Source organism: Dipodomys merriami, unplaced genomic scaffold, assembly GCF_024711535.1.
Source record: "Dipodomys merriami isolate MVZ:Mamm:240054 unplaced genomic scaffold, mDipMer1.0.p SCAF_25, whole genome shotgun sequence".
In the NCBI taxonomy this organism is placed as follows: Eukaryota; Metazoa; Chordata; class Mammalia; order Rodentia; family Heteromyidae; genus Dipodomys; species Dipodomys merriami.
The window spans coordinates 15824666-15852553 of NW_027203937.1; the positions used below are offsets into that span (position 1 = coordinate 15824666).

General features: G+C 48.7%; 1 protein-coding gene and 1 long non-coding RNA gene across 3 annotated transcripts in view; one reads left to right on the forward strand and one right to left on the reverse strand.

Moving 5' to 3' along the window:
* Arrb1 (arrestin beta 1) overlaps window positions 1–27888 on the forward strand; it is an 80495-nt gene that overhangs the window by 14484 nt on the left and 38123 nt on the right. The window lies entirely within an intron of this gene.
* On the reverse strand, window positions 1721–7149 carry LOC138836394 (uncharacterized). The gene is made up of 3 exons (XR_011374946.1): window positions 6393–7149; window positions 4949–5020; window positions 1721–2421 (listed from the first exon to the last, which is right to left on the reverse strand). It is a non-coding gene; the product is annotated as an uncharacterized lncRNA (long non-coding RNA).

The window sequence follows — 27888 nt, forward strand, 5'->3', positions numbered from 1 at the left end:
CTTTTTGCCCAAGGCTGACGCTTTCCCACTTAAATCACATCTCCACTTCCAGCTTTTTGGTGGTTAATTGGAGATAATAGTGGTGCATATTTTCCTGCTTAGGCTGGCCTTGAACTGGAATTCTCAGATCTTGACTTCCTGAATAGCTACGAATACAGGCATGAGCCACTGGCACCCATGCTGTTTTAGGGGGCACAGAGGTCATGTGGTGTGGTGGTATGGGGCGCCCAACTGAGGTGCTCATCTCCCCCTACCACCAACTGCATGTCTGTGGGTGAGCTGTTCAGAGTCTGGAGAGAACTGGGAGAACATTTCCTTCCTTCCTTGGATGATATTGTGCTAATGAAAACACTCAGCACATTAGCAGGACTGTCAGATGGTTGATCTTGTCCTGGAGCTGCACAGCCCCAGGACAGGGAAAGCCTGCAGGCATGAACAAATTCAGTAATGAGATTTTTTAAAAAAAATTTTACAACCACTTTTTTAAGTTCCTAAAATCAGCAAGGTGATGGCATGTTCACAGCAAGCAGAGGTGTACACATGGGGCATCCCCACATGCAGAACGCTGCTTCTCCACTTCTCCACGGCCATTCAGTGGACAGGAGCCATCTTGCATGTTCTCTCTGAGAGCTATAATGGAGCCCCTGCCCGAGCCACAGGGCCGGCCTCCTCCAGCCTCAGCTTCCATAAGAGAGCAGAGCTGAGACTAAGGCTTACTAAACTCCATGCATCCCAAAGGGAAATGGCTCATCCAGACTGGATGATGAAAGAAGCGTAGCTTCTCGCTATTCTGCTACCACTGGCTCCAGAACACTGGCTTCCTATTAAAGTCCTACCTCTAGCCTGGGTAGTCACTGTAGTTTGTGAGTTCCTGTTCCTTTGCTCAAGCCTAAGCCTTTCAAGCCACCATCCTGTTGTGTGAGTGTGTGTGTGTGTGTGTGTGTGTGTGTGTGTGTGTGTGTGTGTGTGTGTGTGTGTGTGTGTGTGCCAGTACTGGGGCTTGAACACAAGGTCTGAGTGCTGTTCTTTAGTTTTTCCTCTCAAGGCTGATATTCTACCACTTGAGCCATAGCTCCATTTCTAGTTTTTTTTGGTGGTTATTTGGGGATAAGAGTTTCTCAGGTTTCTCTGCCTGGGTTGGCTTAGAACCATGATCTTCAGATCCCAGCTTTAGAGTAGCTGGGATTAGTAGGGAGGCGTGAGCCACCAGCACTTAGCCTATCCCTTCCCTCCCCTCCACCTTTTTTTTTTTTTTGGTATGTGTTCCAGTCCTGAGGCTTGAACTCAGGCCCTAGGAACTGTCTCGGACCTTCTGTGCTCAAGGCTAGTGCTCTACCACTTGAGCTACAGCTCTGCTTCTGGCTTAAAAAAAATTGGTTTATAATTGGAGATAAGAGTCTCATGGGCTTTTATGCCCCTTTGAACTGAGATCCTCAACTCTCAGTCTCCTGAGTAGCTAGGATTACAGGTGTGAATTACCAGTGCCTGGCCCATTCCACTTTGAAATGCACATTTGAGTCAAAATCTGACAAACTGCTCTCCTCCACACAGGACAGTTCACATCTCCCCTGCCATACACATTTACTGACGTTTAAACTCAGATCCTTGCACTTGCTATGCTCAGCCCCCCCCCTTCTCTCTCTCTCTTTCCTTCCTTCCTTCCTTCCTTCCTTCCTTCCTTCCTTCCTTCCTTCCTTCCTTCCTTCCTTCCTTCCTTTGTTTCTTTTTGCTTTAGGGTTTCATGTCTTTTTGCCCAGGACCAGGCTCAGACCTCAGTCTTCCTATCTATACCTGCTACCAATCTCGGTGTGAGCCACCACATCTGGACTGTTTGTTGAGATGGGATCTGGCTGTCTTTTTGCTCAGACTGGCCTCATATTACAATCCTACTCATCTCCAACTTCTGAGCAGAGAGAATATGGGTGTGAGCCACCATACTGGGCCTGAGTCTTTGTCTTTTAGATGGCACACAGCCAATACTGGCTAGTTTTCAACAGACATTGGACTTCTCACACCTCTGTACCATTGTTCAAGTTGGTCTTTTTGCCTCCTCCCATAGGCGAAATCTTCTATATGTATGAAGGTTGAAGTTAAAGATACCTTGAGGCAGTTCAATAGGACAATTGCCTGGGGCACCTGCTCTGGGCATGGAATTTCCCCTGGGCTCTGGGCTCCAGCCCAGGCAGAATGGATGGCCCTCCCCCATACTCCCTTGGCACTTTGCAGGCTCCCCCGGTGGCACTTTGTACTGCAGTTGGCTGCTGACCGGTCAGTTTCCTTGGTTCTTGATATTGGCTGACACCGTGGGGTAGGAGGTTGGTGGAAAGTGAGTCAGGCAAGTCCCTGGAGGAAGCGAACCCTGAGCTGCTGATCCAAAGGAGAAGCACTCTCTTTCTTCTCACTTCCTTCCTGGTCCTAAAACTGAAAGAAAACAAGAGGATACTGACTTTAAAAAGGGAAATAGGGGCTGGGAAGGTGGCTCAGTGGTAGAGCCCTTGCCTTGCATGCATGAGCCCCTGGGTTTGATTCCTCAGTACCACATAAGCAAAAAGAAAAAAAAAACCTGGAAGTGACACTGTGGCTCAAGTGGTAGAGCGCTAGCCTTGAGCTGAAGAACTGAGGGACAGCGCCCAGGCCCAGAGTGCAGGCCCCACCACCGGACCCCCCCCCCCAAAAAAAAGGGAAATATAAGCTGAGGGTTGGGTCTCTGTCTGTCCGTCTGTCTCTCTGTCTGTCTCTCGTCAGGTCAGAGACTCAGGGTCTCTTGCTCTCACTCTTTTACTGCTCACTGCTGACACTCTACCACTTGAACTATGCCTTCAACCTGGCTTTTTGCTGGTTAATTGGAGGTGGAATCTTGGGGACTTAGTTTGCCTCTGTGTGTGTGTGTGTGTGTGTGTGTGTGTGTGTTAGTACTGGGGCTTGAACTCGAGGCCTTGTGATCTCACTCAGCTTTTTCTGATCACAGCTGGTGCTCTACTGCTTGATCCAGAGCTCCATTTCTGGCTTTTTGCTAGTTAATTTTCCAGTTAAAAGTCTCTTGGATTTGTCTGAGTAGCTAGGAGACACCAACACTTGGCTTCTTCCTTTTGTTGACATGCATGCTGAACAGCCATGACATGGAGACACAGGCTGCAAAACTGAGTTTCTATAGCATGTCTTAATGTTCTCCTAACTCCTGCATGACCTTGCTAGATCTGAGTTTTCCTTTCTCTCTCTCATTGGATCTGAGTTCTAGTCTTGGCATGCCGTTTGAAGTTCTGCAACTCTGGGCAGGTCCTGTCACTTTTCTGAGCCTTTGTTTCTTTGGTGTATCTTAGAGGTGACAATATCCTCATGGTAGTGTTGATCTTGTGTGTGAAGGGACAAGTGGCTTTGCCAGTGGCTTCCTATTGAGTGATGGCCATGTTCAGCTGGAAGATTCTTGAGGATGGACACCATATCCAGTTGGTCAGTGTACCTTGGTGCCCAACCAAGGCAGGCACACATATACTAGGATGAATGACCATCCTAGCTCTCCTGGGTCTTTGTCAATCTCACACCTCAGGAGACCCCTCAGCCTGGTCCTGGGTAAATCAGAACTGTGAGTTATTCTATGCTATATTTTCCATAAATGCTGTGGACTAGGTATGCCAATGAATTCATCTTTAGTGCAGGGCAGAGGTGGGACTTGGCCAAACAAGCACAGGGCCTTGTGAGAGAGAGGAGGTAACAGAAGGGTCTGGAAGGTACAACAAGTGATATGGTGGGCAGGGGAACATGCTTGGCTGGGTTGGGGTGGACACAAAGCCCTGAGTATATAAGACTGCTGCTCCAAGGCTTCAAACTCTTTCTCCTGTGTATACCCAGCCAACGTTATGGTTGACTTCTGCTTTCCTTGGGAGGCCTATAATGAGCCCCCAGCTGTTCTCTGCCTGCCTTGGTAGCTGGAGACCTCTCATTTGCCCACCCACTGCCTTCTGGCATGTCTGCCTTCTGTATTGTCCCTTCTAGGATATGGTGAGCTTAGGCCAGGCCTGGGCTGGGAGGTGGGGAGAGAGACTGAAGTCAGTCCAGGCTCAGAAAGTAAGCCTTACCTTACACAGGGGTCTCATACTGTATTGTAGCTACTCAGGAGACTGAGATGTGAGGGTCGTGGTTCAAAGCCAGCTTGGGAGCACAAATCAATGAGACTCTTATCTCCAATTAACCAGCAAAAAAACTGAAGTGGATTTATGGCTCAAGTGGTAGCATGATAGCCTTGAGTAGAAAAGCTAAGCAAAAGCCTGAGGCCTGAGTTCAAACCCCATTACTGACACAGACACATATAAACAGACAGACAGACACACAAAAGAAATTAAGCCTCAATTCCTCACCGCATCCCATAGGGTTCCAATCCTTCTATTGGGTGTCTGTGCAAGGTCACATGTACAAAACTCATCAGTGTGTCTAGTGCATAGTTGGTACCAAGCAAGTGTCACTCATTATCTTATAAAATGGGAACAGGAAAGCATGCCCAGCATAATGCCCAGAGTTGTGGTGTGATCCAGCTGAGTTGTGCAGAACTCTAGGTAAACTGGCCACACCCTACACATTTAAAAGTAGTGTGCTTAGTAGGGCTGCTTCTGCTAGCCCAGGGTTCCAGGCACAGGGCCAGGAGTTGGGGTGGGGTCTGGGCCTATCATCAGTGTGGAAGGGAAGGATCTTGTCCTCAGGATTTGCTCTAGGATCACCAAGGACTCCAGAGGGGCTCCCTGCGTGAAGCAGCCCTGGAGGGTAGCCTGGATTTGGGATGAGCTCAGCTGCTTCTGAAGCCACAGCAAGATGGGCTTCTTAGCTGTGACCCAGGACCAGAAGAAGGAGTGTTCTGGAGCCTCCTCTGTCTGATGGGCTGGGGGCAGGGCCTTTGTGCAGGCGGGTTGTGCTCGATCGCCTCTGGGCCCTTCCTCCAGCCCCCAGGCAGACTCACCGTCCACCGCACCTCAGCGCTCGCCTCCGAAGACTTCACCTGGCATCGCTGCACTCAGGGCTTGCCTGAAACCTGCGAATGGAAGATATTTTGATGTTCTTACATGTCTTAAGTAGGCTTCCAAGCTCATTAATTCATATTCCCAGGCTGAGCTTATCTCCCCTCCCCCTCCCCCCTTTACTCCCCTATGGGAGCTGATGGTCCTCTGTCAAGCAGCTCTGGGACCATGGCGGGACAGTTGTTAGTGAGAGAGCCCTTGCTGCTCTGTCATCTGGGCCTGCTCTGGGCCCTCCCAAGCTCACTACTGCTGCTGGCTGGGTCAATGAGAGCCTGGAAAAGGCCTCTCCGGACCACTCATCCTCATCTGCAAATGAAGTAATGGATCATGGCTGAAATGACCTGGCGTAACCTGGGTTTGTTGGAAGAGTGAGCAGAGCAAGTGGAGCTGGCTCTGGGGCCATGCTGACGCTGGGATGGGGTCTATTCTGCACAAAGCAACCTGCTCAGGGCCTAGGGTAAAGGCTGTGTGTGTGTGTGTGTGTGTGTGTGTGTGTGTGTGTGTGTGTGTGTGTACTTAATAGGGTGAATGTGTCTATAAGCTGCGGATTTGAGTCTAACGTGAGCATAGAGCTGGATAGTTGGTGTTCTGGGCAGGGCCTGGGTGAGGAATCTGGCTGGTTTGTGCTATAGAGAAGCTTCCAGGGCAGGCTGAGCTGACCTTTCCTATTCAAATGCCCACAGGGTATAGTGCATTGCTGTGCAATCAGAAAAGGGAAAAGGCAGTGGTGGCAGCAGTGGCCTAGCTCTTGTCCTTCCTCAGCTTGAGAGCCTCTTCAGGGAGATCAGGGGAGGAGACTGGGGGGTTGGGGTGGGGATGGAAGGATAGAATACAGGACTGGGTTATCAGCTAGGTTTCAAACCCATCCCTACTGTTTGTCCTGTTGGTAGCCATAAAATGGCTACATAATCTTTCTGAACCTTGATTTTCTTATCTTAAAAATAGAGTGATAAAACCAGCCTTGGTGGATCACACCTGTAATCCTAGCTACTTAGGAAGCTGAGGTCTGGAGGATTATGGTTCAAAGCCAGTCCTGACAGAAGTACCCAAGGGACTCCATCTCCAAAATAGCCAGAGCAAGTTCTTGAGTTCAAAATTGGTGGGGGGGGGGGCAGGTATGAGGGAGGGAGAATTAATATTTTTTCTCCCCATAGAGTTGGGTTAAGGCTTCATGAGATAATATAGGACTTTTAGCCTAGTGCCTGGCACATAGTAGGTGCTCAAACAATGCTGAGCGTGCCTCTTGCCCTTTTAGCATCTACTGCACTTTAGCTATTTGCCCCACTCCCTCCCCCTTGGGTTGTACTCCTTTGGGAAGGGCTGAATTTGTTCATCCACTGAGACCTAAAAGCATGTTCTCTTTCACCTGGAGCCTTGCTTACTTACAGGCCTACTAGGTGCTTCTGCCAGAGGACTGTTGTGTGGTTTTTGCCCCGTAGAACTCCAGCAGGGTACTATGATTGTTGTGATGCCCTGGAGACAAGCAACTTTATTCTTCTGAGTCTTCAGCAGCCAAGTAATCAAATCACCAGTGGGTGATTGCTGACATCTGCTTCTCCCTGCTGGAATGCAAGCCACTGCCACCCGGAGGCCAGGTTCCCCTGCTGGGCTGGCATTGGATGTGCCTCTTACTTGACTGTCATTTTCTTATCTTCCTTGATGTCAATCAGGCTTGGTTCCTCTTCTAGCCCAGCTCCCTTCTAGCTGGGGCAAGTCCTCTCTCTCTTCCTGTCTTGGGTTCCTGGTGTTTAGAATTGGGCAAAGAGGAAGTGGCACTGTGGCTCAAGTGGTAGACTGTTCGCCTTGAGCTGAAGAGCTGAGGGACAGCGCCCAGGCCCAGAGTTCAAGCTCCATGAGCGACAAGAAAAGAAAGAAAAGAAAGAAAGAAAGAAAGAAAGAAAGAAAGGAAGGAAGGAAGGAAGGAAGGAAGGAAGGAAGGAAGGAAGGAAGAAAGAAAGAAAGAAAGAAAGAAAGAAAGAAAGAAAGAAAGAAAGAAAGAATTGGGCAAGGAGCAGAACCACAGCAGTCAAGTATTCCTTGGGCCTACAGTGAGGGACTATGAAGTCAGCTGCTGTATTTCACAACCTCCAAGGCTCCTTCCATGCTGACCTTTGGTCTCTCGGCCTCTGACTGGGAGGAGAAAGGGGAGAACATTCCATTCCTAGCAGACCCTCTGTCCTGGCTTCACAATGGACATGGAGCTCTGTGCACACTGTTTATGTTTCCACGCCAGAGTTTATTACCCAGCCCAGCCTGCTGCAATTAATTACAAGCCAAGCAAATAACTTGTTCCTGGGAGGCTGGGCTTGGCATAAACATTTATATACAGCCCTTAGACGGCCTAGAGGCTGGGCTCATCCCTCCAGGCTGATGACCCCGAAAGAGACCGGATTAGGGTGGAGTGGGTGGGGCTGACCAATTTCCTTTAGAGCAGAGCCGAGGTGCCGTGTTTGTGTTTTCTCTTTCAACCTTCCAGTTCTGCCGGAAACCCAGTACTTCTCTGTGGATGAGTAAGTGGAGACTCAGCTGAGTTAAGCAATTTGTCCAAGGCCTCACAGCGTGTAGTGGTAGTAGGATCTGTGGGATAAATTGACAAGAAAAGAAGCTAGAAATTGGAAAGTTAGTGCAGGGCTGAGTTCAAACCCCAGAACCACAAAACAAACAACCCAGAAATGGGTAAATTATTACAATGTCCATGCATTCGTGACTATTTGTGAGCATTCATCCTGAAGGTGGTCCCACTTGCCCCAACCTCTCCTTTATCAAGAGATATAGTCTTCAACCTAAGGGCTTTAGGTGACCAACCCACCCCTCCTCAAAGGGTCTGGAATTCTACACTGGTTGAATGTTCTTTATCTGAAATGCTGGGGACTAGATATGTTCCAGATTTGGATTTCAGATTTGGTATTATCTGCATATACTAATGAGATGGGACCGAAGTCCCATCTTAAGCCACAAATCATGTATGTCTCATATACACCTTCTACCCTGAAGGTAATTTTAAGGTATTTTGTGGACACTTGTATTTTGATCAGGTGATAGTCACCAGCACATGTAAGATCTCGTTGAGAATTCCATTTCTGGAATCCTGTTGATGCGGACACCTTTGGATTTTCAGCCTATATACTCAAGCCCTTCTTTGGGGGATGGATGGTCCAGAGAAGGCCTGGCTTGAGTGTATGCTCCTAAAGAGATAGTGGGGATTCTTGACTAAGCTGGCTAGGATTGAGTAGTAAAGGCTCAGACTGACATGGGAACCCCTCACTAACAAGCTGCTCCCATGCCCTTCCCCCTCAGAGCTCTGAGTTCTGTTTTTCTGCTGGCTTCCAGCCCAGCCATTCCTGCTGTCCAGACTTACCGTGCAGATCTCTGGAGCCACCTGCTGGGGGCCATCCTTTCCAGGGAGGAAAACAGACTCAGTGAAGAAAGGAGTTAGACATCACAGCCTGGGCCCACTTTAGACATAGAGGTACCTGGCCCTTGGACCTGAGTCCTGGAACCTTTTGGTGGGGTAGGAGCTGTCCCCCAGGGGTGGGATGGCAGCTCTCAGGCTTTGGAGGCTATAATGAAGTCTGAAGCTCAGCTTGAGCTACACACATCATGTCATCTGTACCCTGCCTGGAGCCTGGTGTATGGAAACAGACCTAGGAAAGATGTGAAGTGTGAGGTGAACAATGCTGGTGGGATGCTATAAAGGGGAGAGAGTCTCATTTGAGTGGTGAGGGTTTTTGGCCCAGGTCACCACCTGCACCACAAAGAACCCCAGGACTGTCTTCTGGGGGATAGGAACCGAACAGAAGTCCTTCCTCCTTAACAGTGGGGGAAGAGTAGCCTGCAGTAGCTGAGTATTCATGATAGCACAAAGTGGGAACTGTAGCCTAATAGACACACAAACTGTGGTGTGACCATGCCACAAATATTATTCAATTGAGAAAAAGAAATAAGATAAAGTAGGTTATTCTTTAGCTATAAAGCAGCCTTGCCATGAAAACACTGCTAAGGGAAGGAAGCCAGATACCAAAGTTATGAAAAACACGTTGCATGAAATATCTAGAATAGGAGCTGGGAAGGTGGCTCAGTGGTAGAGCGCTTGCCTTGCATGCCTGAGGCTCTGGGTTCGATTCCTCAGCACCACATAAGCAAAAAGAAAAAAGCCGGAAGTGGTGCTGTGGCTCAAGTGGTAGAGCACTAGCCTTGAGCTGAAGAGCTGAGGGACAGCGCCCAGGCCCAGAGTTCAGGCCCCACGACCAGACTCTTCCCCCCACCCCCCCCAAAAAAAGAAATATCTAGAATAGATGAATCTGTAGAGACAGACGGCAGGCATTGTTGGCTTTCAAGGGCTCGGGAGAGTAGACATGGGGAGAAACTACTTAGTCGGTAAGGGATTGCTTTGATGAAATGTGGTAGAACCAGATAGAGGCTGTGGTTTTGCACAACATTGTGAAATTACTAAATGTCACTGAGTTCTTCACTTTCAATGGTTGATAGTATGTTAGGTACCATACACCTCAATAACTTGTGGTTTAAGATCAGTAATAATAGTGATAATACTAGCAATATATGTCAGGAGGTTAAGAGGGTGTTAGGGTTAGGCTGTTGAAGAAGGAGGGGTGTCAGAGGGGGTAACAGGTTAACTGGAGAGTAAGGAGTAGCTTAGCAATTAAGATCTTATTATTAGTCTGTTTTCTGTTACTGTCAGAGAATCCCCAGTTCTGGGTATTTTATAAAGGCAAGAGGTTCATTTAGCTCAAAGTTCTGGATGTTGCAAAACATAGTACTAGCATAGGCTAGGCTCTGGTGAAGGATTCTTGGAATTCAAGGTGGATGGCATCTTGGTAGGAGCATCACAGTAACACAAGAAGCCAGAGAGCCATTTCAGGGTTACATTCACTCTTTCAAGAACTCAAAAAAGCCAGGCACCTTTGACTCATGCCTATAAATCTTAGCTACTTAGGAGGCTGAAATCTGAGAATAGAAGTTCAAGGCCAGCCTAGGCTGAAAAGTCTGTGAGATTTTTTTTTTAATCTCTAATTAACAAGCAAAAAGCTAGAGATGTAGGTGTGACTAAAGCAGTAGAGAATTAACCTTGAGTGAAAAAGCCAAGTGAGGGGTAGAATGCTAGCCTTGAGCAAAAGATGTTCAGGGACAGTGCTTAGTCCCAGAGTTCAAGCCCCAGGACTGGCCAAACAAAACAAGTGAGAGCACAAGGCCCTGAGTTCAAGCCCCATCCTCCTCCCCCTAACAAAATAAAACAAATTAAAACAACCCAAAGTCCCAAGAAAATGACCTTAATTCCTTCTGAAGGCAGTTCCCATAAAGACCAAAATGCCTCTTACTGGTTTCACCCTTCCCTACCTTCCTCCTCTTCTTCCTCTCCCTTCCTTTCTTTGATTCATCTATTGAACCCAGGACCTTGCCCATGCAAGGCAAGCATACACTCAGCTACATCTCCAGCCTGCCTGCCTACCTTCCCTCCCTCCTTCCCTCCCTTCCTTCCTTCCTTTTTCTTCCTTTTTCTTTCCTTTCACTAGTCCTGGGGCTTGAATTCAGGGTCTGGGGTCCGGGCACTATTCCTGAGCTTTTTTTCCCCTCAAGCCTAGTGCTCTGCTACCTGAGCCACAGCTCCACTTCTGGCTTTTTTGGTGCTTAGTTGGAGATAAGAGTCTCATGGACTTTCCTGCCCTGGATGGCCTTAAACCTTGATTCTCAGATCTCAGCCTCCTGAATAGTTAGGATTACAGGAGTAAGTGAACAGCACCTGGCCCAGCCACCATTGCCACCTCCTCCTCCTCCTCCTCCTCCTCTTCCTCCTTTTCATCCTCCTTCTTTTCTTCCTCCTCTTCTTCCTCCCTTTTTGGTGCTAAGAATGAAGCCCAGTACCTTGCATTGACAAAACATGCACTCTTTCCCAGCCAACCTCATCTCTCATCTCCTCTACATCTCAACAGCTCCACACTAGGGACCAACTTCCCAATATACCAACGTTTGGTTCACACTCAGATAGATCATCCTGAAGCTATAGCAGTTCTAAAGCAAGACTGACAGGCTCCAAAGCTGTCTGGCCCTTGCAGATTATTATTTATCCTCTCTTTGTTTGAGTTTCTCCAGCTATAAAAAGGGGAGGGATAATAAAGCTTTTATTGTGGGGAATTTAATCTTTGATTATGGGAATCTCAAAGCTTGCCTGAGGATTAAATGAGTTAATATTTGTAAAGTGGCACGAAGTAAGACTTGCATGGTAGCTGTGATCATTATCTTTCATTCACCGTTCTGTTTATTTGTTCGTTTGCTGGGTACCCACACGGAGCCAGGCCTTGGGCGGGATTCTGGGGACACAGCTGCACACATGACTCAGTGCCTGCTCTGATGTCAGGCGCTGCCTGACATCCTGGCAGAGGAGCCAGCCTGCTGCCCTGCACGGCATCTTCCTCCTCCTCACCGCACCTGCAGCTTCAGCTGCTAATGAGAAGCTCTCAGGTCCTCGCCTGCTTCTCCTGAGCTGTCTGAGCAGGTGCTGCCTCCCCAGCCTTTCAAACGTCTGGGGACTGATGTGCTAGGCTTGAGGGAACCTGGGCCTTGGTCTCCCTACCTGTCATGGACCATCAGGCTGGCTGAGCTCTCAAGATCTTTTTTCTGAGCATTTTTCTGGCCTTCAGACCTAGAGCTGAACAAGCCTTAGTTAAGGCTGGGGTTTTTGCTGCAGGGGTGAATACTAGCAAGGTCAGTGCAGATAACCATGGGCTATGAGACCCAGAAGGGCTCTCAGAGGCCCCAAAGGATCTGAGAAGTGCTGGGACATGCTTTGAGGGAGCTGAGGAGGGTAAGTACAAGCCCAGATGTGGTGGCCTTGGCCACATCTGGCCTTAGTAGGGGGTCACAGAACCCATTCACTTGTATTGGCATGGCCTAAGCTGTCATCCTGCTGAGATTTAATGATGAGGAGTGGTCTGTCTTTTGAGGACTGGCAAGCTTGGGGAAGAGGGGATCATTCAGGCTGAGTATGACCTCAGAGATCCTGGACAAAACATGATTCTAGGCACTGCCCCTCCGCCTCTGTCAACCTGTATCTACACCTCCCCCACTGCCACACTTAATCATCACTCCTGTACTGTCATGTACCCACCCCCAGGTGACAATGAATACACACACACACACACACACACACACACACACACACACACACACACAGTGTCACCTGACCAAGGTGATATTCCTGCTCTCTCTCACAAAATCCTCCTTGAGTCTTGTACTAATGTCTTCCTTCCAGTCCCAAGGAGTCTCTAACTCTTCATTTTCCCTCTCCCCCTCCACCGATCTGTCTGGGTGGTCTGCACCTCGTCCCTTCTTTCCAGACACCTATGCTGCTGGAGATTGAGAAGAGACATTCTAGGAAGGAGCTTGCCCTTTCCCTCTCCTTCTAAAACATTCACGTGTGTGTGTGTGTGTGTGTGTGTGTGTGTGTGTGTGTGTGTGTGTGTGTGTGTGTGTGTACCTGGGGCCTGAACTCAGGGGGTCTTGCACTCTTGGTTTTCTCCTTCAAGATTGGTGTTTTAACACTTGAGCGACACCTCTACTTCTAGCTTCTTGCTTGTTAATTGGAAATAAGAGTCTCATAAATTATTGTGCCCAGGCCGACTTTGAATCATGATCCTCAGATCTAAGCCTCCTGAGTAGCTGGGATTACAAATGTGAGCCATCAGTACCAGGCTCTCAATGACTATTTCTTGAGTGAAGACACAACAGTTGGAACTTTCCAGAACTCCTGTGTGGGCTCTGGAAGGACCAAATGGTCAGAGTCCCAGGGGAGAAGAAGGGGCTAGAGAAGCAGTGGGTCTGGCTGAATGATGCTGTCTAGGTTCTTAGGTTGACTCCTCCTCTCCTTGATCCTTTTTTCCTCACTCTTCTGGGGCCCTAGGCCTAGAACTTTGGCAGCTTGAGACATCCCTTATTTGCATGAGCCATCCCTTCATGGCCTTTGCTAACAGCTCCTTGGTATAAGGTCTTGTCCTGAGCCCAGGAGATGTGGAGTGGGGCCAGACCTCATCCTCACCTGAGGACTGAAAAGTGAATGAATGAATGACCCATATCTACTGTGGACACAGGTTCAAAGCAGATATGGGCCATTCACTCATTCACTCTGTAGGTGCTCACTGAGTGCCCATGTGTTGGTACTGTCCTGGACTTGGAGTACCAAGAGAACAGAGTAGGCAAGAGCTCCCCTTCCATCTGGTACCCATTGCTGAGTTCCCTTAGACTCATGCTGTGGACAACCCAGCATGATTTCCAAGGGCACAGTGAAATCAACAAGCATATACTTTTCAATAATAATTTAAGCATCAACAGTTGTAGCAGCCTTTCCTCTGAGACTAAACACAGATAACTAGTTCCTAACCTCCTCTTTTAGAAAGAGCATTTGAAACAGTTGTTGCTGTTTGTCCTTCTGGCTACAAGTGGATGTTCCACAGGTAATCTGACTACTTCCTTCCCAAGTTGCTTGTGATGGGTCGCAATGCTGAGGTGATTCTCTTAGAAGTGATCCCATCCACCGCCCAGCCAGACCCTGCACGCCCACAAGTCCCAGGCCAGGCTTTGCCCCTTTTCCCTCTTCCCTGCACACTTGCCCAGTTCTTTACTACTTCTTGCAGCTTTTTCTTCTCCAGATGATCTCCAGGGAAATCTCTGTGAGAGTTTCTCTATTTATCTTTGGCTGTATAACAAGTTACCCCCAAACTGAGGAACTCAAAGTAACACCAATCCTTTCATTATCACTTGTGGTTTCTGAGGGTCAGGAATTTGGGGAGTTTGGGAATTTGAGGATACTTCTGGCACGTGTCTCTCATGTGATTGCAGATGGCACAAGGGAAGGTGTAGTTGAATGCTGGGGACACTTGTGTATTCTATATCTGGAATCAATTTCTTTCTCTCCCCTCCTGTCCTCCTGTCATTGCTACCTTCTGAATCTGAGCCACTTTTGTCTTTCAGCTAAAGAAATGATTCCAGCTTAATTTAATCACAGCATTTCTTATGGATAGGGTATTGTGCTATGATTATGATTATGATTATTTCTGGTTCTAGGGCTTGAACTTAGGGATTTGGGTACCATCCCTCAACTTTTTTGTTGTTGTTGTTGTTTGAAGCTAGTGCTCTACCACTTGACCCACTGCTCCACTTATGACTTTTTGGTGGTTAATTGGAGACAAGAGGCTCACAGACTTTGTTGCCTGGGCTGGCTTTGAACCATGATTCTCAGATCTCAGCCTCCTGAGTGCTAGGATTATTATAAGCATGAGCCCACTAGAAGGTGCCTAGTTCTTTGCTGAATTCTTTACATATATAAAGTTGCTCAATTAATCTTCACAATTAATCCAAAAAGGCCAGTTTTGTTGTGATCTCCATTTTTCTGAAGAGAAAACTGGGGCTCTGACAAGTTTCCAAGCTGACAAATAGCAGATCAGGACTTAAACCCAGAGGGATTGTGTGGGGCCTGGCCCCTCCTTGCTTCCTTGAGTTCCTTCTCAGCCTCCTCTGTCCTTCCGTTTTCCAACCAGCTCCATCTGGGGAGCGTATCACAGCATGATCCCATGGTGTCAAGTCTCTGCCAGAACCCTGCCTATGTGTCATGGCAGTGACATAAAATCTAGATGGCTGGCCAGACCTGCTGGTGAGCAGATCCTGCTTTCTGCCTCACCCAGCTTCTCTCCTCTGCCTCCCTCTCACCTTCAGTGTGCCCCATTTCTTTTCAGCAGAAGCTCCTCCCTGCAGGTTCTGTTTTGTGTCATCTCTAGGTAGCATCCTTGTCCTCCAATAGCCTTGGGCTCCTACCTGTGCCATCACTCACTTGAGGAAACCTTCTCTGACTCCTCAGGCTGGTTGGTCACCATCCTGAGCTCTTGGAGTGCTGAATTTTATGGCATTTTTGAGAATCACCTGTTCTTTGTTTGTTGATGTCAATCTGGAAGGGCTGCCCATTGAGAGGATGCATGGTAGTCTGCTATCAGAGTGATCTGGACCACAGTACTCCTGGACTTACATAGTGCATAGTCCTGTTATCTTCCCAATGGATGAGAAGCTTCATAGAGACTGGAATTATGACATTACACTGCCCTAGTCACAATAAGTCAGGTTATCCACCGTGTCTGCCATGTGACCAGCATTCCATAATATTTGTCTAATATTATTAATAATACAAAGAACAAAGCCACACTTTGGTGGCTCACACTTGTAATCCTAGCTACTCAGGAGACTGAGATCTGATGATCATGGTTTTAAACCAGTCAGTGCAGGAAAATCTGTGAGACCCTTATCTCCAGTTAACCACCAAAAAGCTGGAAGTGGCTGGGAATGTGGCTTAGTGGTAAAGCGCTTGCCTAGGATGCATGAAGCCCTGGGTTCGATTCCTTAGTACCACAGACACAGAAAAAGCCAGAAGTGGTGCTGTGGCTCAAGTGGTAGCATGCTAGCCTTGAGTAAAAGAAGCTCAGGAACAGTGCCCAGACCCTGAGTTCAAGCCCCAGGACACACCCCCCCCCCACACACACATGCAAGACTGATAACATGGTCATTTAGCCCCCAGAGGTATCACCCCCATTGTACAAATGAACAGCCAGAGAGAGAGATGAACAGAGAGAGAGAGAGGTCCCTTGGCTGATGCCCTGGTGAACAGAGGCTTTTACCACTGCAGCCTGGTTCCCCAGGATACACTGAATGGGAGAAGAGCTTCTAAGCTCCAACAGTTTCTAGTAGCTCAGATGAGGTCAGGAAAAAAAGCGCATGCACGTGTGTGTGTGTGTGTGTGTGTGTGTGTGTGTGTGTGTGTGTGTGTGTGTGCATGCATGTGCACATGCACACACCAGTATTGAGGGGCTTGAACTTAGGGCTTCTCACTCATATTTAGCTTTATTTTAATTTTGTTTTTATTTTTATTTGTGCTCAAGGCTGGTGCTGACAGCTTGCTTATGGCTTGAGTCATAGTTCTACTTCTAGCCTTTTGGTGGTTAATTAGAGATAAGAGTCTCATGGATTTTCTGCCTGCCTGAGCTGGCTTCCAGCCACAGTCCTCAGATCTCAGCCTCCTCAGTAACAAAGCTTGAGCTGCTGGTATCTCTGGGCTGACTTTGAACCTCCAGCAGCAGATCTCAGCTTCCGCAGTAGCTAGGCTGACGGGTGTATGACACTGGCTTTGAGGTAGGTAGGAGGAATGGGCCCTTGCCTGTTTGTCTGGGGGGGTCCTGAGTAATCTCTGAGCTGGTGCCCCATCCTATGGGCTGCTTGAGTTTCCAGCAGGCTCTGAGTTTGCCAAAAGGTAGGCCTCTTCTCCCTTCTAATACTACTATTACTCTGTAATATTTTGAGTTTATGCCTGAATGTGTGGATATGTGTTTATGTGTATGTGCGTGTATAAGTGAAGGTGTGTATAGGTGATGGAGAAGACAATGATGGGGTTGGAGCCCCAGGGTTAGGGCTGGGGCTTTGAGAAGCACTGGGCATCTCCATGGGGTCTTTAGAAGGAGTAGGAGTTACTAGATAAAATCCACCTGGCCCTGGAGCTGCCCAGAGGCTCCAGCCCCAGCGCCACGTGCCAGCCCCCCACCCTGGGCCCCAAGTTTCCCCTCTTCCTTTCCCCCACAGGACTGGGGATTCTGTTTTGGTTGGACGGAGGTGGCAGAGGAGTTTGCGTGTCTGGCTCTTTTCCTCTTCATTCCTCTTCCCTTCCTCCCGGTGCCGCTCAAGATGTTTCCTCTGCCAGCCTGGCTTTGCTCCAGCCTTGGGCAGGCACCAGCCATCCACTCCGCCTGGGGCTTCTGTGGGCTGTGGCTTTCCAGAGCAGCTCTCGGTTCCTTTTCAGCCCGTGGAGGGTCCTTCTTTCTCCCTCTTCTGTGTGAAACCCTGGGCGCAGAGGCTGCAGGCCATTGTAGGGCTGCCTGCTGCTCTCAATGTACTTTGAACTCATTCTTCCCCCTCAGGGCCTCTGTTTGCTAGAGAATCATAGCCAAAAGGCACATAGCAGGCCCTGTGTTCTTTGGGGAATAGTTTGGAGTCACCTCAGCAGCCACTTTGCGTAGGGATAGAGGTTTGCTCTTCCACCTCAGGAGAGACCCAGAATGTAGAATTTGAATCTAATCCTTAACTGGCATCTGATACTCCCCTGCGTACCCTCTGGCTGCCTCCTCTCACCCCTCCTACTCCATTTTGTAAGTGCCCAACACTGCAGATGCTTATTAGCACATACTGGTGGGATAGATGGTGGCAAGAGCTGTCAGGGAAGCAGAGGGTGGAATGGTGGAGCAGTAATGGCAGACAAAGTCCTAAGAGAGCACTTGCCACAGGAAGTACAGATGAGCTAGGTTTTGAGGGATGAGTAAGAGTTGGGAAGACAGGCAAAGAGGGAGGGCTAGATAGCTTTTGCCAACTAAAAAAGCACACGATTCGTAGGATGTATGGGAGGAAGTGGACAGCGGAACGCTGAAAAGAAGGGCTGTGATTTGCGCCCAGATGATGCCACCGATTAGCCTCCTCAGCTGGTCCCAGGTCTTTGTGCTGCAGTCCAGGGCTTGGAGGGCAGGCAGGCAGTGGACCAGGAAGCTCCTAGGGCCCATGGGGTTTGGCGCTCTTCTAATCCTCCCAAGAGTTTGGTTCTGCTCCCTGAGGAGCAGGTTATGGTATCTGGGACCTGCTGGGCCCAGCTGTGATTGAAACAGGCTGGTGCCGACGTGTAAGACAGAATCAGGTTAAATTCTGACCCGCACAATTTGGGGAAAATGACTGGCTCCTGTGTAGTGCTTGCATGGACAATAAGAATCAAGTCTTTCTGGCTGGGGTGTCATGAAATTGGAACCAGGTCATGGCACTGTTTAACTCTTTCCTCCCCTTCTTCTCTACACTCCAGTCTCCTCTCTCCTCCTTCCTTTACAGTACTGGCTATTTGGACTGAGGCCCGAACACTCACTCTCAGGCCTTGTAGCTCAGTCTTGGTGTCTTGGGCCACGAAATCAGGACCTACTTTAGAAATGCAGCAGGTAGGCTGGATGCTGGTAGCTCACACCTGTATTCCTGGCTATACTGAGGGCTATGATCTGAGGATCATGGTTCAAAGCTAGCCTGGGCAGGAAAGCCCATGAAAGTCTCTTATCTCTAACCAGCAAATAACCAGAAGTAGAGATATGGTTCAAGTGGTCCAGTGCCAGCCTTGAGTGCTAAAGCTAAAGGATGGCCCTGTGTTCAAGCCCCAGAAAGAAAGAAAAAGGAAATGCAGTAGCTAAAAGTGCAGGTTCCCAGGTTCCCCCATATCTACTGGGGAGGATGTTTACAGAGGTGCCCAGAGCAGAGACCTGACCCCCTGCTTCCTGTGCAACCCGCTGTCTGTGGGACCTTTGCCCTGATCAACAAAGGGAACAGCCTGGTGTTGGCCCTGGGGTCAGGACACCTGGGTGCCCAGGCAGGTGAGGCTTCATGGAAGGGAGGGAGCTGCCTGGGACCTGTGCTCTGGTTGGCTCCCAATTGGTCTAATGCTCTGTTATCCATGCCCTGACAGCTGCCCAAGGGGTTCCATGCTTTCATTTTGCATAAGACCCACAATTGTGTAGCTGTCCTGAGTATGAGTCCCAGCTGGATTTCCATTGTCGGTTAGGCAACCTTGGGCAAGTCACTTTCTCTTTCTGAGTCTCATCTGTGCATGGGAGTGAGTAATTGTAAGGACCAAATATGATGCTTAGCACAGCTCTGAGCGCAGTGCCTGGCAGAGGCTGGTGTGGAGTGACATTGTGCGGTCAGGTGCCAGTGCTGTGCCCACCTCTGGGGTTTCCATAGCCACCACATGGCCTCATGGTCACCTGAAAGAGATGTGCAGGGGGCTGTTGCTCTGGAGAGCAGCACAGGCAGAGCAGGGCCTAGTGCAGGGCTGGACCTAGCTGCGCTCACAGGAGGCAGCCGTCAGAGGTGCGGCGGGTGTGAATTCTGTTGGTGTTGTCCACACGGAGGTGTCAGCATCACTGGGTGTTACTTCTGCAGTTATAGTTATTAATACCAAGCCTCCAGGAAGGCTGAGGCGAGATGAAGCTGGGAGGATGGAGATATGCCACAAGCCCTGAAGGTGGCTGAGAGGCTGTCACTGGGTCTTGTGATTTTGTGATCCTAGTCTAGGGTCCTTCCCTTCCAAAAGACCCTACCGAGTCTGCACTGCTGTAGAAGAGGAACAGACTACTCAGAGCTGAGGCAGGCAGGAGGCTGGCCTGTCTAGCTGAGGCCTGAGCACATGGTTTAGCCTCTGGAAACGTGGCTTCCTCTTATGTGAGACAAGACTAACAGCCCTTGCATCAATGCTGGGAGGTTCCTGTGAGATGCTGCATGGAAAACCCAGGACAGCACTCACCGTAGGAAGTGCTCGGTGAATAGTCCATTCCTCCTGCCACATGATCTGTCAGTTTGAAAGTTGGGAAATCCATTTTTTTTGTTTTTGTTTTTATTTGGGGGGGGTCCAGTTGTGAGGCCTGAACTTTGGGCCTGGGCGCTGTCCCTCAGCTCTTCAGCTCAAGGCTAGCGCTCTACCACTTGGGCCACAGCACTACTTCTGGCTTTTTTCTTTTTGCTTATGTGGTGCTGAGGAATCGAACCCAGGGCCTTATGCATGCAAGGCAAGCGCTCTACCGCTGAGCCACCTTCCCAGCCCCGGGAAATCCATTTTGTATTTGGAGTTTCTGTAGCTTAGCTTGTTCTGTCAGACAAGTGCTAACCCCCTACTCCCTTTAATTGTCAGCAAAGTGAAGCTGAGAGCCAAGGCCTTGGTGGTCCAGAAGCGGAAACTAGAGACAGCTCAGGGCACAGCTCTCTAGGGGACCCCTGGAAGTTCAGCCTGGGGGGTAAATGGAATCTATTGCACTAGATCATAGGGAAGGGAATGTTTTAATAGTCACTGTTTTGATCTCCAGGCTCTCTCTGGAGAGTATAAATTCTAGCCCAACCCTGCCAGGGCTCCAGAGTATGTGTCATGAATGTTTGCAGTATGTGCTTCGTGAGATTTTCTTTTTTCTCTTTGCTTTGCTTAGCTCTGCTTTTAATTTCTTTTCTTTTGAGACTGAGGATTGAACCCAGGGCCTTGCTATGCAATGTGCTACTTGCTATGCAAATGTGCGACTATTCGAAACACATCTCCAGTCTCTTTTTACTCTTATTTATTTATTTTATTTTATTATTTTTTGGGTCCGGTTGTGGGGCCTGAACTCTGGGCCTGGGCGCTGTCCCTCAGCTCTTCAACTCAAGGCTAGCGCTCTACCACTTGAGCCACAGCACCACTTCAGGCTTTTTTTCTTTTTGCTTATGTGGTGCTGAGGAATCGAACCCAGGGCCTCAGGCATCCAAGGCAAGCGCTCTACCACTGAGCCACCTTCCCAGCCCCCACTCTTATTTATTTTTCAGATAACATTTCTTACTTTTACCCAGGCTGGCCTCAGACCAAGATCCTCCCACCTCCATTTCCCTCAGCTGAGATTACAGGCACGCACCACCACTCCTGGCCTATTGGGTAATTGCAAGGTTTTGCTGCAGAGGTAGAGCTCCCCAGCCAGCACTGAGGGGCTGGGAGGAGTGAAACTGACTGGGATTCCAGTGTCCCAGCCTGGCTCTCTCAATGGTAAGAGGAGCTTTCATTCCTCATGGGCTTCACCATGCTCCAGCACGAGGGACACATGCATGAAGACAGGTGTGTTATTTCCATTGTAGATATGAGGAGCAGAGAGGTTTGGTTCTTGCTCAAGTGAGTGCTGATCCCTTAGCCACATACTGGGGCTCAGGGGGCTTTGGGTCTCCTTGTCCTTGTGCATGTCTTGAGGAGGGTGATATTTCATAAGGGCCCCAGTTCCATATCACGGGGTATGGAGAAGTGTCTGGAAATTTCTAGCCTCTAAGGGGCAGGCCTTGGGTCCTTTAAAGGTGCAGGAAATGGTTGGCTTGCCTGCGTCCTCCCAGCCCAGTCTCACTGGCTGACCTCTATCCCCAAACCCTTTCTCATTCCACATGGGGAAGAAGGGGTGGCTGGAGCCGGTCATTTCTCCACCTGTGTGCATTTGGCCCTAGAGTTGGTGGGGCTGGAGTCTTGGGAGACTTCCTCAAATGGGAAGGAGTTTGGTGATTCCAGGGACCACAGAGATCAGTGTGATTGGAGGGAGGGGGAGGAAGCCAGAGGGTGGGTGGGGCCAGGTTTTGAAGGGTCTTGGGGTGGTGGTGGGGGAGATTGGGTTCTTCTTTGAGTCTAGAAGGATTGAGACCATGCCGGGGGCAGTTACACGGTATTGGTCTTCTGTCACCCATGCAGTAGCTTTCATTGCATTTAGTAGCAGGAAGTCTGCTGTTGATTATTCTAAAACCAGACTCTGCTACCTGTCTATTCCTGGGGAGAACTTGGGCCAGTCACAGCCCCTGGGAACTCCTTTTCCTTCACAGCCAATGCTGAACGATAAAGCGCTTTCCTGCTAGGGATTCTTGCCGGCTCAAAGTCCGCTAATGGGAGATTTTGTTTAATCTCCGCTAATCCTGCAAACACTTGGCAAGTAAGCCAGCTGCATAGCCAGGGTCCTTCCTCTGAGACCTGGCCAGGAGAGCAGGACTTTGCCTTGGGCTCCGGAAGGGCTAAATCACAGTAACCAGCCTCTTGTAGACCCAAAATGTTTACTTTCTCAGTTGCCTGCCTGCTTCAACCTCAGCAGACAGCAGCGGATCCTGTCTCTTCCTTATACTCTCTCCCTGCCCTTAATATTCTGGGGGGGGGAGCTGCTAAGCTGAAAACTCCAGAGAAGTTCCTAGTATTCACCGTGTTATGGAGGAGGAGTGTAGAAGTTATGGTTGAAACCTGAGCCGTAGTTTCCTTACCAGGAAGACTGTGTTAGTCACCCTAGTGACACATTTATTCTCTTAAAGTACTCCAATGGGTCAGTAGGGTTGCATTCCTTCTAGAGATCTCGGGGGGGAAGAGATTCCCTTGCTTCGAGGCATTGCTTGCATTCTGTGGCTTGTGGCCCTGTCCTCCATCATCAACACCAGCCACACGGCTTCTTCCAGTGTCTCTCAGCACACCTGTCATCACATGTCTTTTCTCTCTAGGATTCTTATAATTTGTATTGGCCCTTCCCACCTAATTTCCCTATCTCCACATTGTTAACTAAATCACCTCTGCAGAGTCCCTTCTTCCATGTGAGGTAACATAGTCACAGCTCCTAGGATTAGGACTGGGCCCAAGGGATATTATTCAGGCTACCACACATTCCTTGCAGGGTTGTTGTGAATTAAGCGAGACAACCACCAGTGTGGTTCACACCTGTAATCAGATCTGGAGGGTCCTGGTCCAAATCTAGCCGAGGCAGGAAAGACTTCTATCTCTGAAATAACCAGCAAAAAGCCAGGCTGGACATGTGGCTCAAGTGGTAGAGCACCAGCCATACAAGTTGAGCAGATGTGAAGCCCTGAGTTCAAATCCTACTACTACCAAGAGAAGAAAAAGAAATGTGAAAGTTTTGATTGGTACCTGGAACATGGTAACCTGTTCCCAGCACTCATTTCCCTCCTCTTCTGGGCCTCAGTCTTCCTATCTGTAAAGTGAGTCCTTGCCAGTTCCCACAGTCTAAGCCTTCCTTCTCCAGAAGTGTAGTAGTACAGACAAGGCTGTGCTTCTGGTGGCCCGGGCTTCAGGAAGCGCAGACTTGAGTCCTGCCCCAGGATACCCAGCCTCCCCCTCAACCCTCCTGGCCCGAGCACTTCCCATCATTCCTAGGAGGCTGATGGGAAAGTCTGAGCTCACTGTTCCTCAGGGAGGGCAGGGAGGGTGAGAGGTGGAGGAAGGGGGAGGGAGGGGATGGGAGAGGCTGGAGGCAGTGTGGTAAAAGGGAGGGCAGATTTATAGCAGAGAGGTCGAGGTTATCTATGCAGGGAGAAGTGGGAATAAGGGCTCTTCTTCAGCCACATGTAAACGTGCTGGTCTGTGCCTCTGTTGCCTGCTGCCTGCCCCTTCAGCTGACCCGTACTGACAGGCTCTGGGGCAGCAGGAGGGAAGGAGTGTGTATGGATGTGAGGAAGAGAGGAGGGTCAAGAGGCTAGCAGGGCTGGAAATGGGGAGCAGCCTTCCCAGGAACTTCCGCTACCTTGGCTGGGGGTTGCCCCTCCTCTATCTGCTCAGACACCCATTACCACCTGCCCTTGGGCTCAGGAGCTTCCTTTCCTGGACTTGCATGTCTTATTCATCAATGTGTGTATGTGTGTGTGTGTATGTGTGTGTGTGTGTGTGTGTGTATGTGTGTGTGCTTGTGTGTGTGTGTGTGTGTGTGTGTGTGTGTGAATGTTGGGGTAAGGACACTAATGTGAGCTTGCGGGGTTTAAGAGATTAGAATGAAAGGTTTTTGTTGCTTTTTGGCGCAAGTACTAGAGTTTGAACTCAGGGCTTCAAGTTCTTGCCCTTTCTCTTTGCTCATAACTGGCCCTCTACCACTTGAACCGTCATCTGTTTTTAAAATATATTTTAAAATTGTTATTATTAAGGTGATGTATAGAGGGGTTATAGTTTCATAAGTCAGGTAATGAGTACATTTCTTCTTTGACAATGTCACCCTTTCCTTAGCTCTCTCCCAGTTCCAGCTTTTTCTTTTTGGGCCGGGTCGTGGGGCCTGAACTCTGGGCCTGGGCGCTGTCCCTCAGCTCTTCAGCTCAAGGCTAGCGCTCTACCACTTGAGCCACAGCACCACTTCCGGCTTTTTTCGTTTTGCTTATGTGGTGCTAAGGAACCGAACCCAGGGCCTCATGCATGCAAGGCAAGCGCTCTACTATTGAGCCACCTTCCCAGCCCCCCCCAGCTTTTTCTTTTAATCCTTTTCTTTTTTGGTACCAAGGATTGAACCTAGGACACTGAAATTATTAGGCAAGCATTTTGCCAGTGAGCTACATCCCAGCTCCTACTTCCAGCTTTTTGCTTGATTTTGTCCCAGCTGGATCCCAACAGCAATTCTCAGATCTCAGCCTCCTGAGTAGCTAGGATTATAGGTGTGAGCCTTGGCAGCTGGCTTCCTGTGAATGACTGTGGATATCTATGCCTTAGATTAGGCAGAGTGTGACCATGGGCCTGTGTTCTGTCTTCTACATTCTCACTTCTGGTAGACTTCATCTTCAAATCCCAGCCCAGGTACCACCAGCTTTTGTTGTTTTCTCAGCAGCCTCTGTCCATCCGAGGGGAGTGGAGTTGGCCTCCTCCAGTTACTGTGATCCTTTTTAGAAGCCTTTCCCTGGCACCCTTGTTAGGATAGTCATTGGTCTAGACAACGGTCTCCCTATGTGGGTGGCACGTTCAAGGTTACTGTAGTGACCAGCTGCACAGCCAAGGCCCTTCCTCTGAGTCATAGTCAGGATGAACAGGACTTAGCTGTTGGCTCCCCACCTTGTAGGCACATAGGTTTACCCCTTCTCAGTTTCCTCCCTGACCTCAACCACAGACCTCTGTGGAGAAGAGCAGTTGGGATCTTGTAGTCAGTCCCTCAACACCTTGGGAGTGACTTGTGTCATCCATAATCCAGTTGAGGATGTGGGCTGGGAGGAGGCCAAGTGCCTTAAGTACCTAGGTGGAGATGGTGATCTTGCTCCTGTTCCCAATTTGTCTTTCCACGTCCTTTGCCACTTGAACAACTCTTTCAGAATTGGGGATCAGATTGCTTCAATCTCCAGATGAGGATAGTAGAGCTGGCTCTGGGGGCATGTCCCTCCAGACAGGCTTCTGGTTAAGAAGGGGTAAATGGGGAATTCCTGATGAGAGGAAGCCTCTCCTCCAGCCTCTGGTCCCTCTTGGGCCAATGGAAGGAGCAGGTGGACAGTTCGGGCATGGGGCGTGTATTAGCAAGTCTAGGGAGTGGTTTGGGGAAGGGTTTGGAGGAGACCCTCCTTGCTCACTGCCTGGCACCGCCATTCTTGGCCTGCTCCATGGTGCCCACTTCATCTACAGGCCCACGTGCTCTTGGAAGTAATGGAAATGCATTTCTTAAACATGCTCGATAATTCAGCCTTGTCCTATTAACAGATCATCTCCCCAGAACTCCTCATCCACCTTATCTCCTCCCAGCAGCCCAGGCTCTTATAAGGTAACCTGAATCCACTGAGACAGCGGTAGCTAAAAGGGCCAGGGCCCGCCCCAGGCCACCTACCTGAGGTGCTAGAGCTCTATGCTAGGCCTTCATATCATACTCTAGATAGCCAGAGCATAAGGCTACAGGCCAGCCCAACCCCACAGGGTGCCCTTAGCTCCTTTACAAAGCTCTTCTCTGTGCTCAGCATAGACACTAACCTGAAGGCACTTCTACCCCATGAGACAGACACCCCGAGGGATCATGTCCACTAGGGAAGCTGTAGGATCTTACCCTGGATGCCAGGAACAGCCCTGGAGGTGGGCTTGAGCCCTCTTCCCTGGGACTCCCTGCAGCTCAGTGGGCCTACCAGCTAAACTGTCCAACACTTTCCTGCTGACCACTCCTTTGTAGGCTGCTGGCCTTCTAGGCCACCTTCAAAAGTGCAGGGAACCATGTGGACGGGGGAGAAGCGGGGGCTTTGGTGCATGGGCTGGCACTGCCTCCTATGAGCTGGTGACTGTGGGGCCAGCCTCACTTCCAGAAAGCTGTAACAATGCCTTTCCCCCAGAGCTATCAACCCTCCACACCCCACTACCAAGGCTTAAATTGAAGACCGTATACACTTACTCAGCCTTTTGTTTTCAAAATCAAGGTTGGTACTTTACCATTTGAGCCATGCTATGACTTCCAGCTTTTTTGCTGGTTAATTGGATTGAGTCTTAAGGATTTTTCTGCTCAAATTGGCTCTGCATTGCAATTCTAGTCTCCTGAGTAGCTAGGATTATAGGCATGAGCCATGAGCACAAAGCTTGGAATTACCTTTTACCATACCACAGTATGTCCAATCATGAATGTGTTCGGTTTGGAGTATAACTAGGTTAATTTGGTCTTTAGACAAATGTGTGTGGCAATACTGGGCTTGAACTCAGGGCCTAGATGCTGTTGCTTAGCTTTTTTGCTCAGGCCTGGCACTCCTCCATTGGAGCCATAACTCCACTTCCAGGTTTTTTTTTGTTTTTGTTTTTGTTTTTTGGTCATGGAGCTTAAACTTTGGGCCTTGCTGCTGTCCCTCAGCTTTTCAGCTCAAGGCTAACACTCTACCACTTGAGTCACAGCACCACTTCTGGTTTTCTGGTGTTTTATTGGAGATAAGAGTCTCACAGACTTTCCTGCCAGGGCTGGCTTTGAACCTCAATCCTCAGATCTCAACCTCCTGAGTAGCTAGGATTATAGGCATGAGCCACCGACACCTGGTCAAGTTTTTTTTTAATATGTAATTTTATTGTTATTAAAATGTTGTACATATATGTTGCATAGTTCATTTTTTACATAGCGTGTACTGAATACCATGAACTGCATTTATTTACCCATCTTCCCTCCATTTCTGTGTCCCCCCACTTTACCCCTTCCTAAAAGAAAACAACAACAACACTAACACTCCCAGCCTTTTGGCAGTTAATTGGAGATATACGTCTCAGGGATTTTCCTGTGTGAGTTGAATTGGAAAAGAGATTTTAAGGTATTAGCCTCTTGAGTAGCTAGGCTTACAAGGTGTGAGCCACCAATGAACAGCGAAAGTATCTAATTCTTGCTAGGGATATGGCAGTAATAGTAGATCACTAGCCTTGAATGAAAAAGCCCTAGTGTTGTTATGCACACACACGCACACACACACACACACACACACACACACACACACACACACACACACAGACACAAATCTCAGTGCCACAAAAAAGAAAAGCATTTATATTTTTAAAATTCAGAAACATGATTAATAATTTGTGTGTGTTACTAGGGATTCAATATATGACATTGTATGTGTGTGCATGTGTGTGTGTGTGTGTGTGTGTGTGTGTGTGTGTGTGTGTGTGTGTGTGTTACTAGGGATTCAGTCTGTGACATCATGTGTGCTAAGCAAGTGCTCTCTGACTAAACTATACCTTTATCCCTTTTTTACTGCTTAATTTATCAACTGGGAGGTTTAAACTTCTTATATCTTTTATTTCCTGCCCTGCAATTTTTGGAGAAATTATTTAACCTATCTGTATGTCAGTTTCCGGTTGATGATATGAAAACTATACTAAGCTGGGTGTTATGGTTCATACCTTAATCCTAGCTAATCAAGAGGCAGAAATGGGATGATCAAGTCTGAGATTGATCTGGCTAAAAAGCTTGACGTTTTATCTGAAAAATTAACTAAGAAATAAAAGGGTTTGGAGCTATGACCTAAGATAGAGAGTGCTTGCTTAGCAAAGTACAAAGTGCTGACTTCAAGTCCCAGTATCAGGGAGGGAGGAGAATATATTAAGTGGGCATATGTTGAGTGGACCTGATAAAATGACTTACTTTTAGGGCTCTTGTGTATAAGAATTGGAGTTGGTGTAGTGATTTGAATGCTTCCTGGCTTGTGTTAAGTACTCAAATATCAGTTATAGTAGCAGGAAGAAGGAGAAGGAGAAGGAGAAGGAGAAGGAGAAGAAGGAGAAGAAGAAAGAAGAAGAAGAAGAAGAAGAAGAAGAAGAAGAAGAAGAAGAAGAAGAAGAAGAAGAAGAAGAAGAAGAAGAAGAAGAAGAAGACGACACACCTAGTTACCGAAGGAGGAGGAAGAGGAGGAAGAGGAGGAAGAAGAAGAAGAAGAAGACACACCTAGTTACCTAGTTGCTGGGCCACCCCTGGCTCATGCCTGTAATCCTAGCTACTCAAGCCAGCTCAGGCAGGAAAGTCTGTGAGATTCTCACCTTCAATTAATCACCAAAAAGCTAGAAGTGGAGCTGTGGCTCAAGTGGTACAGT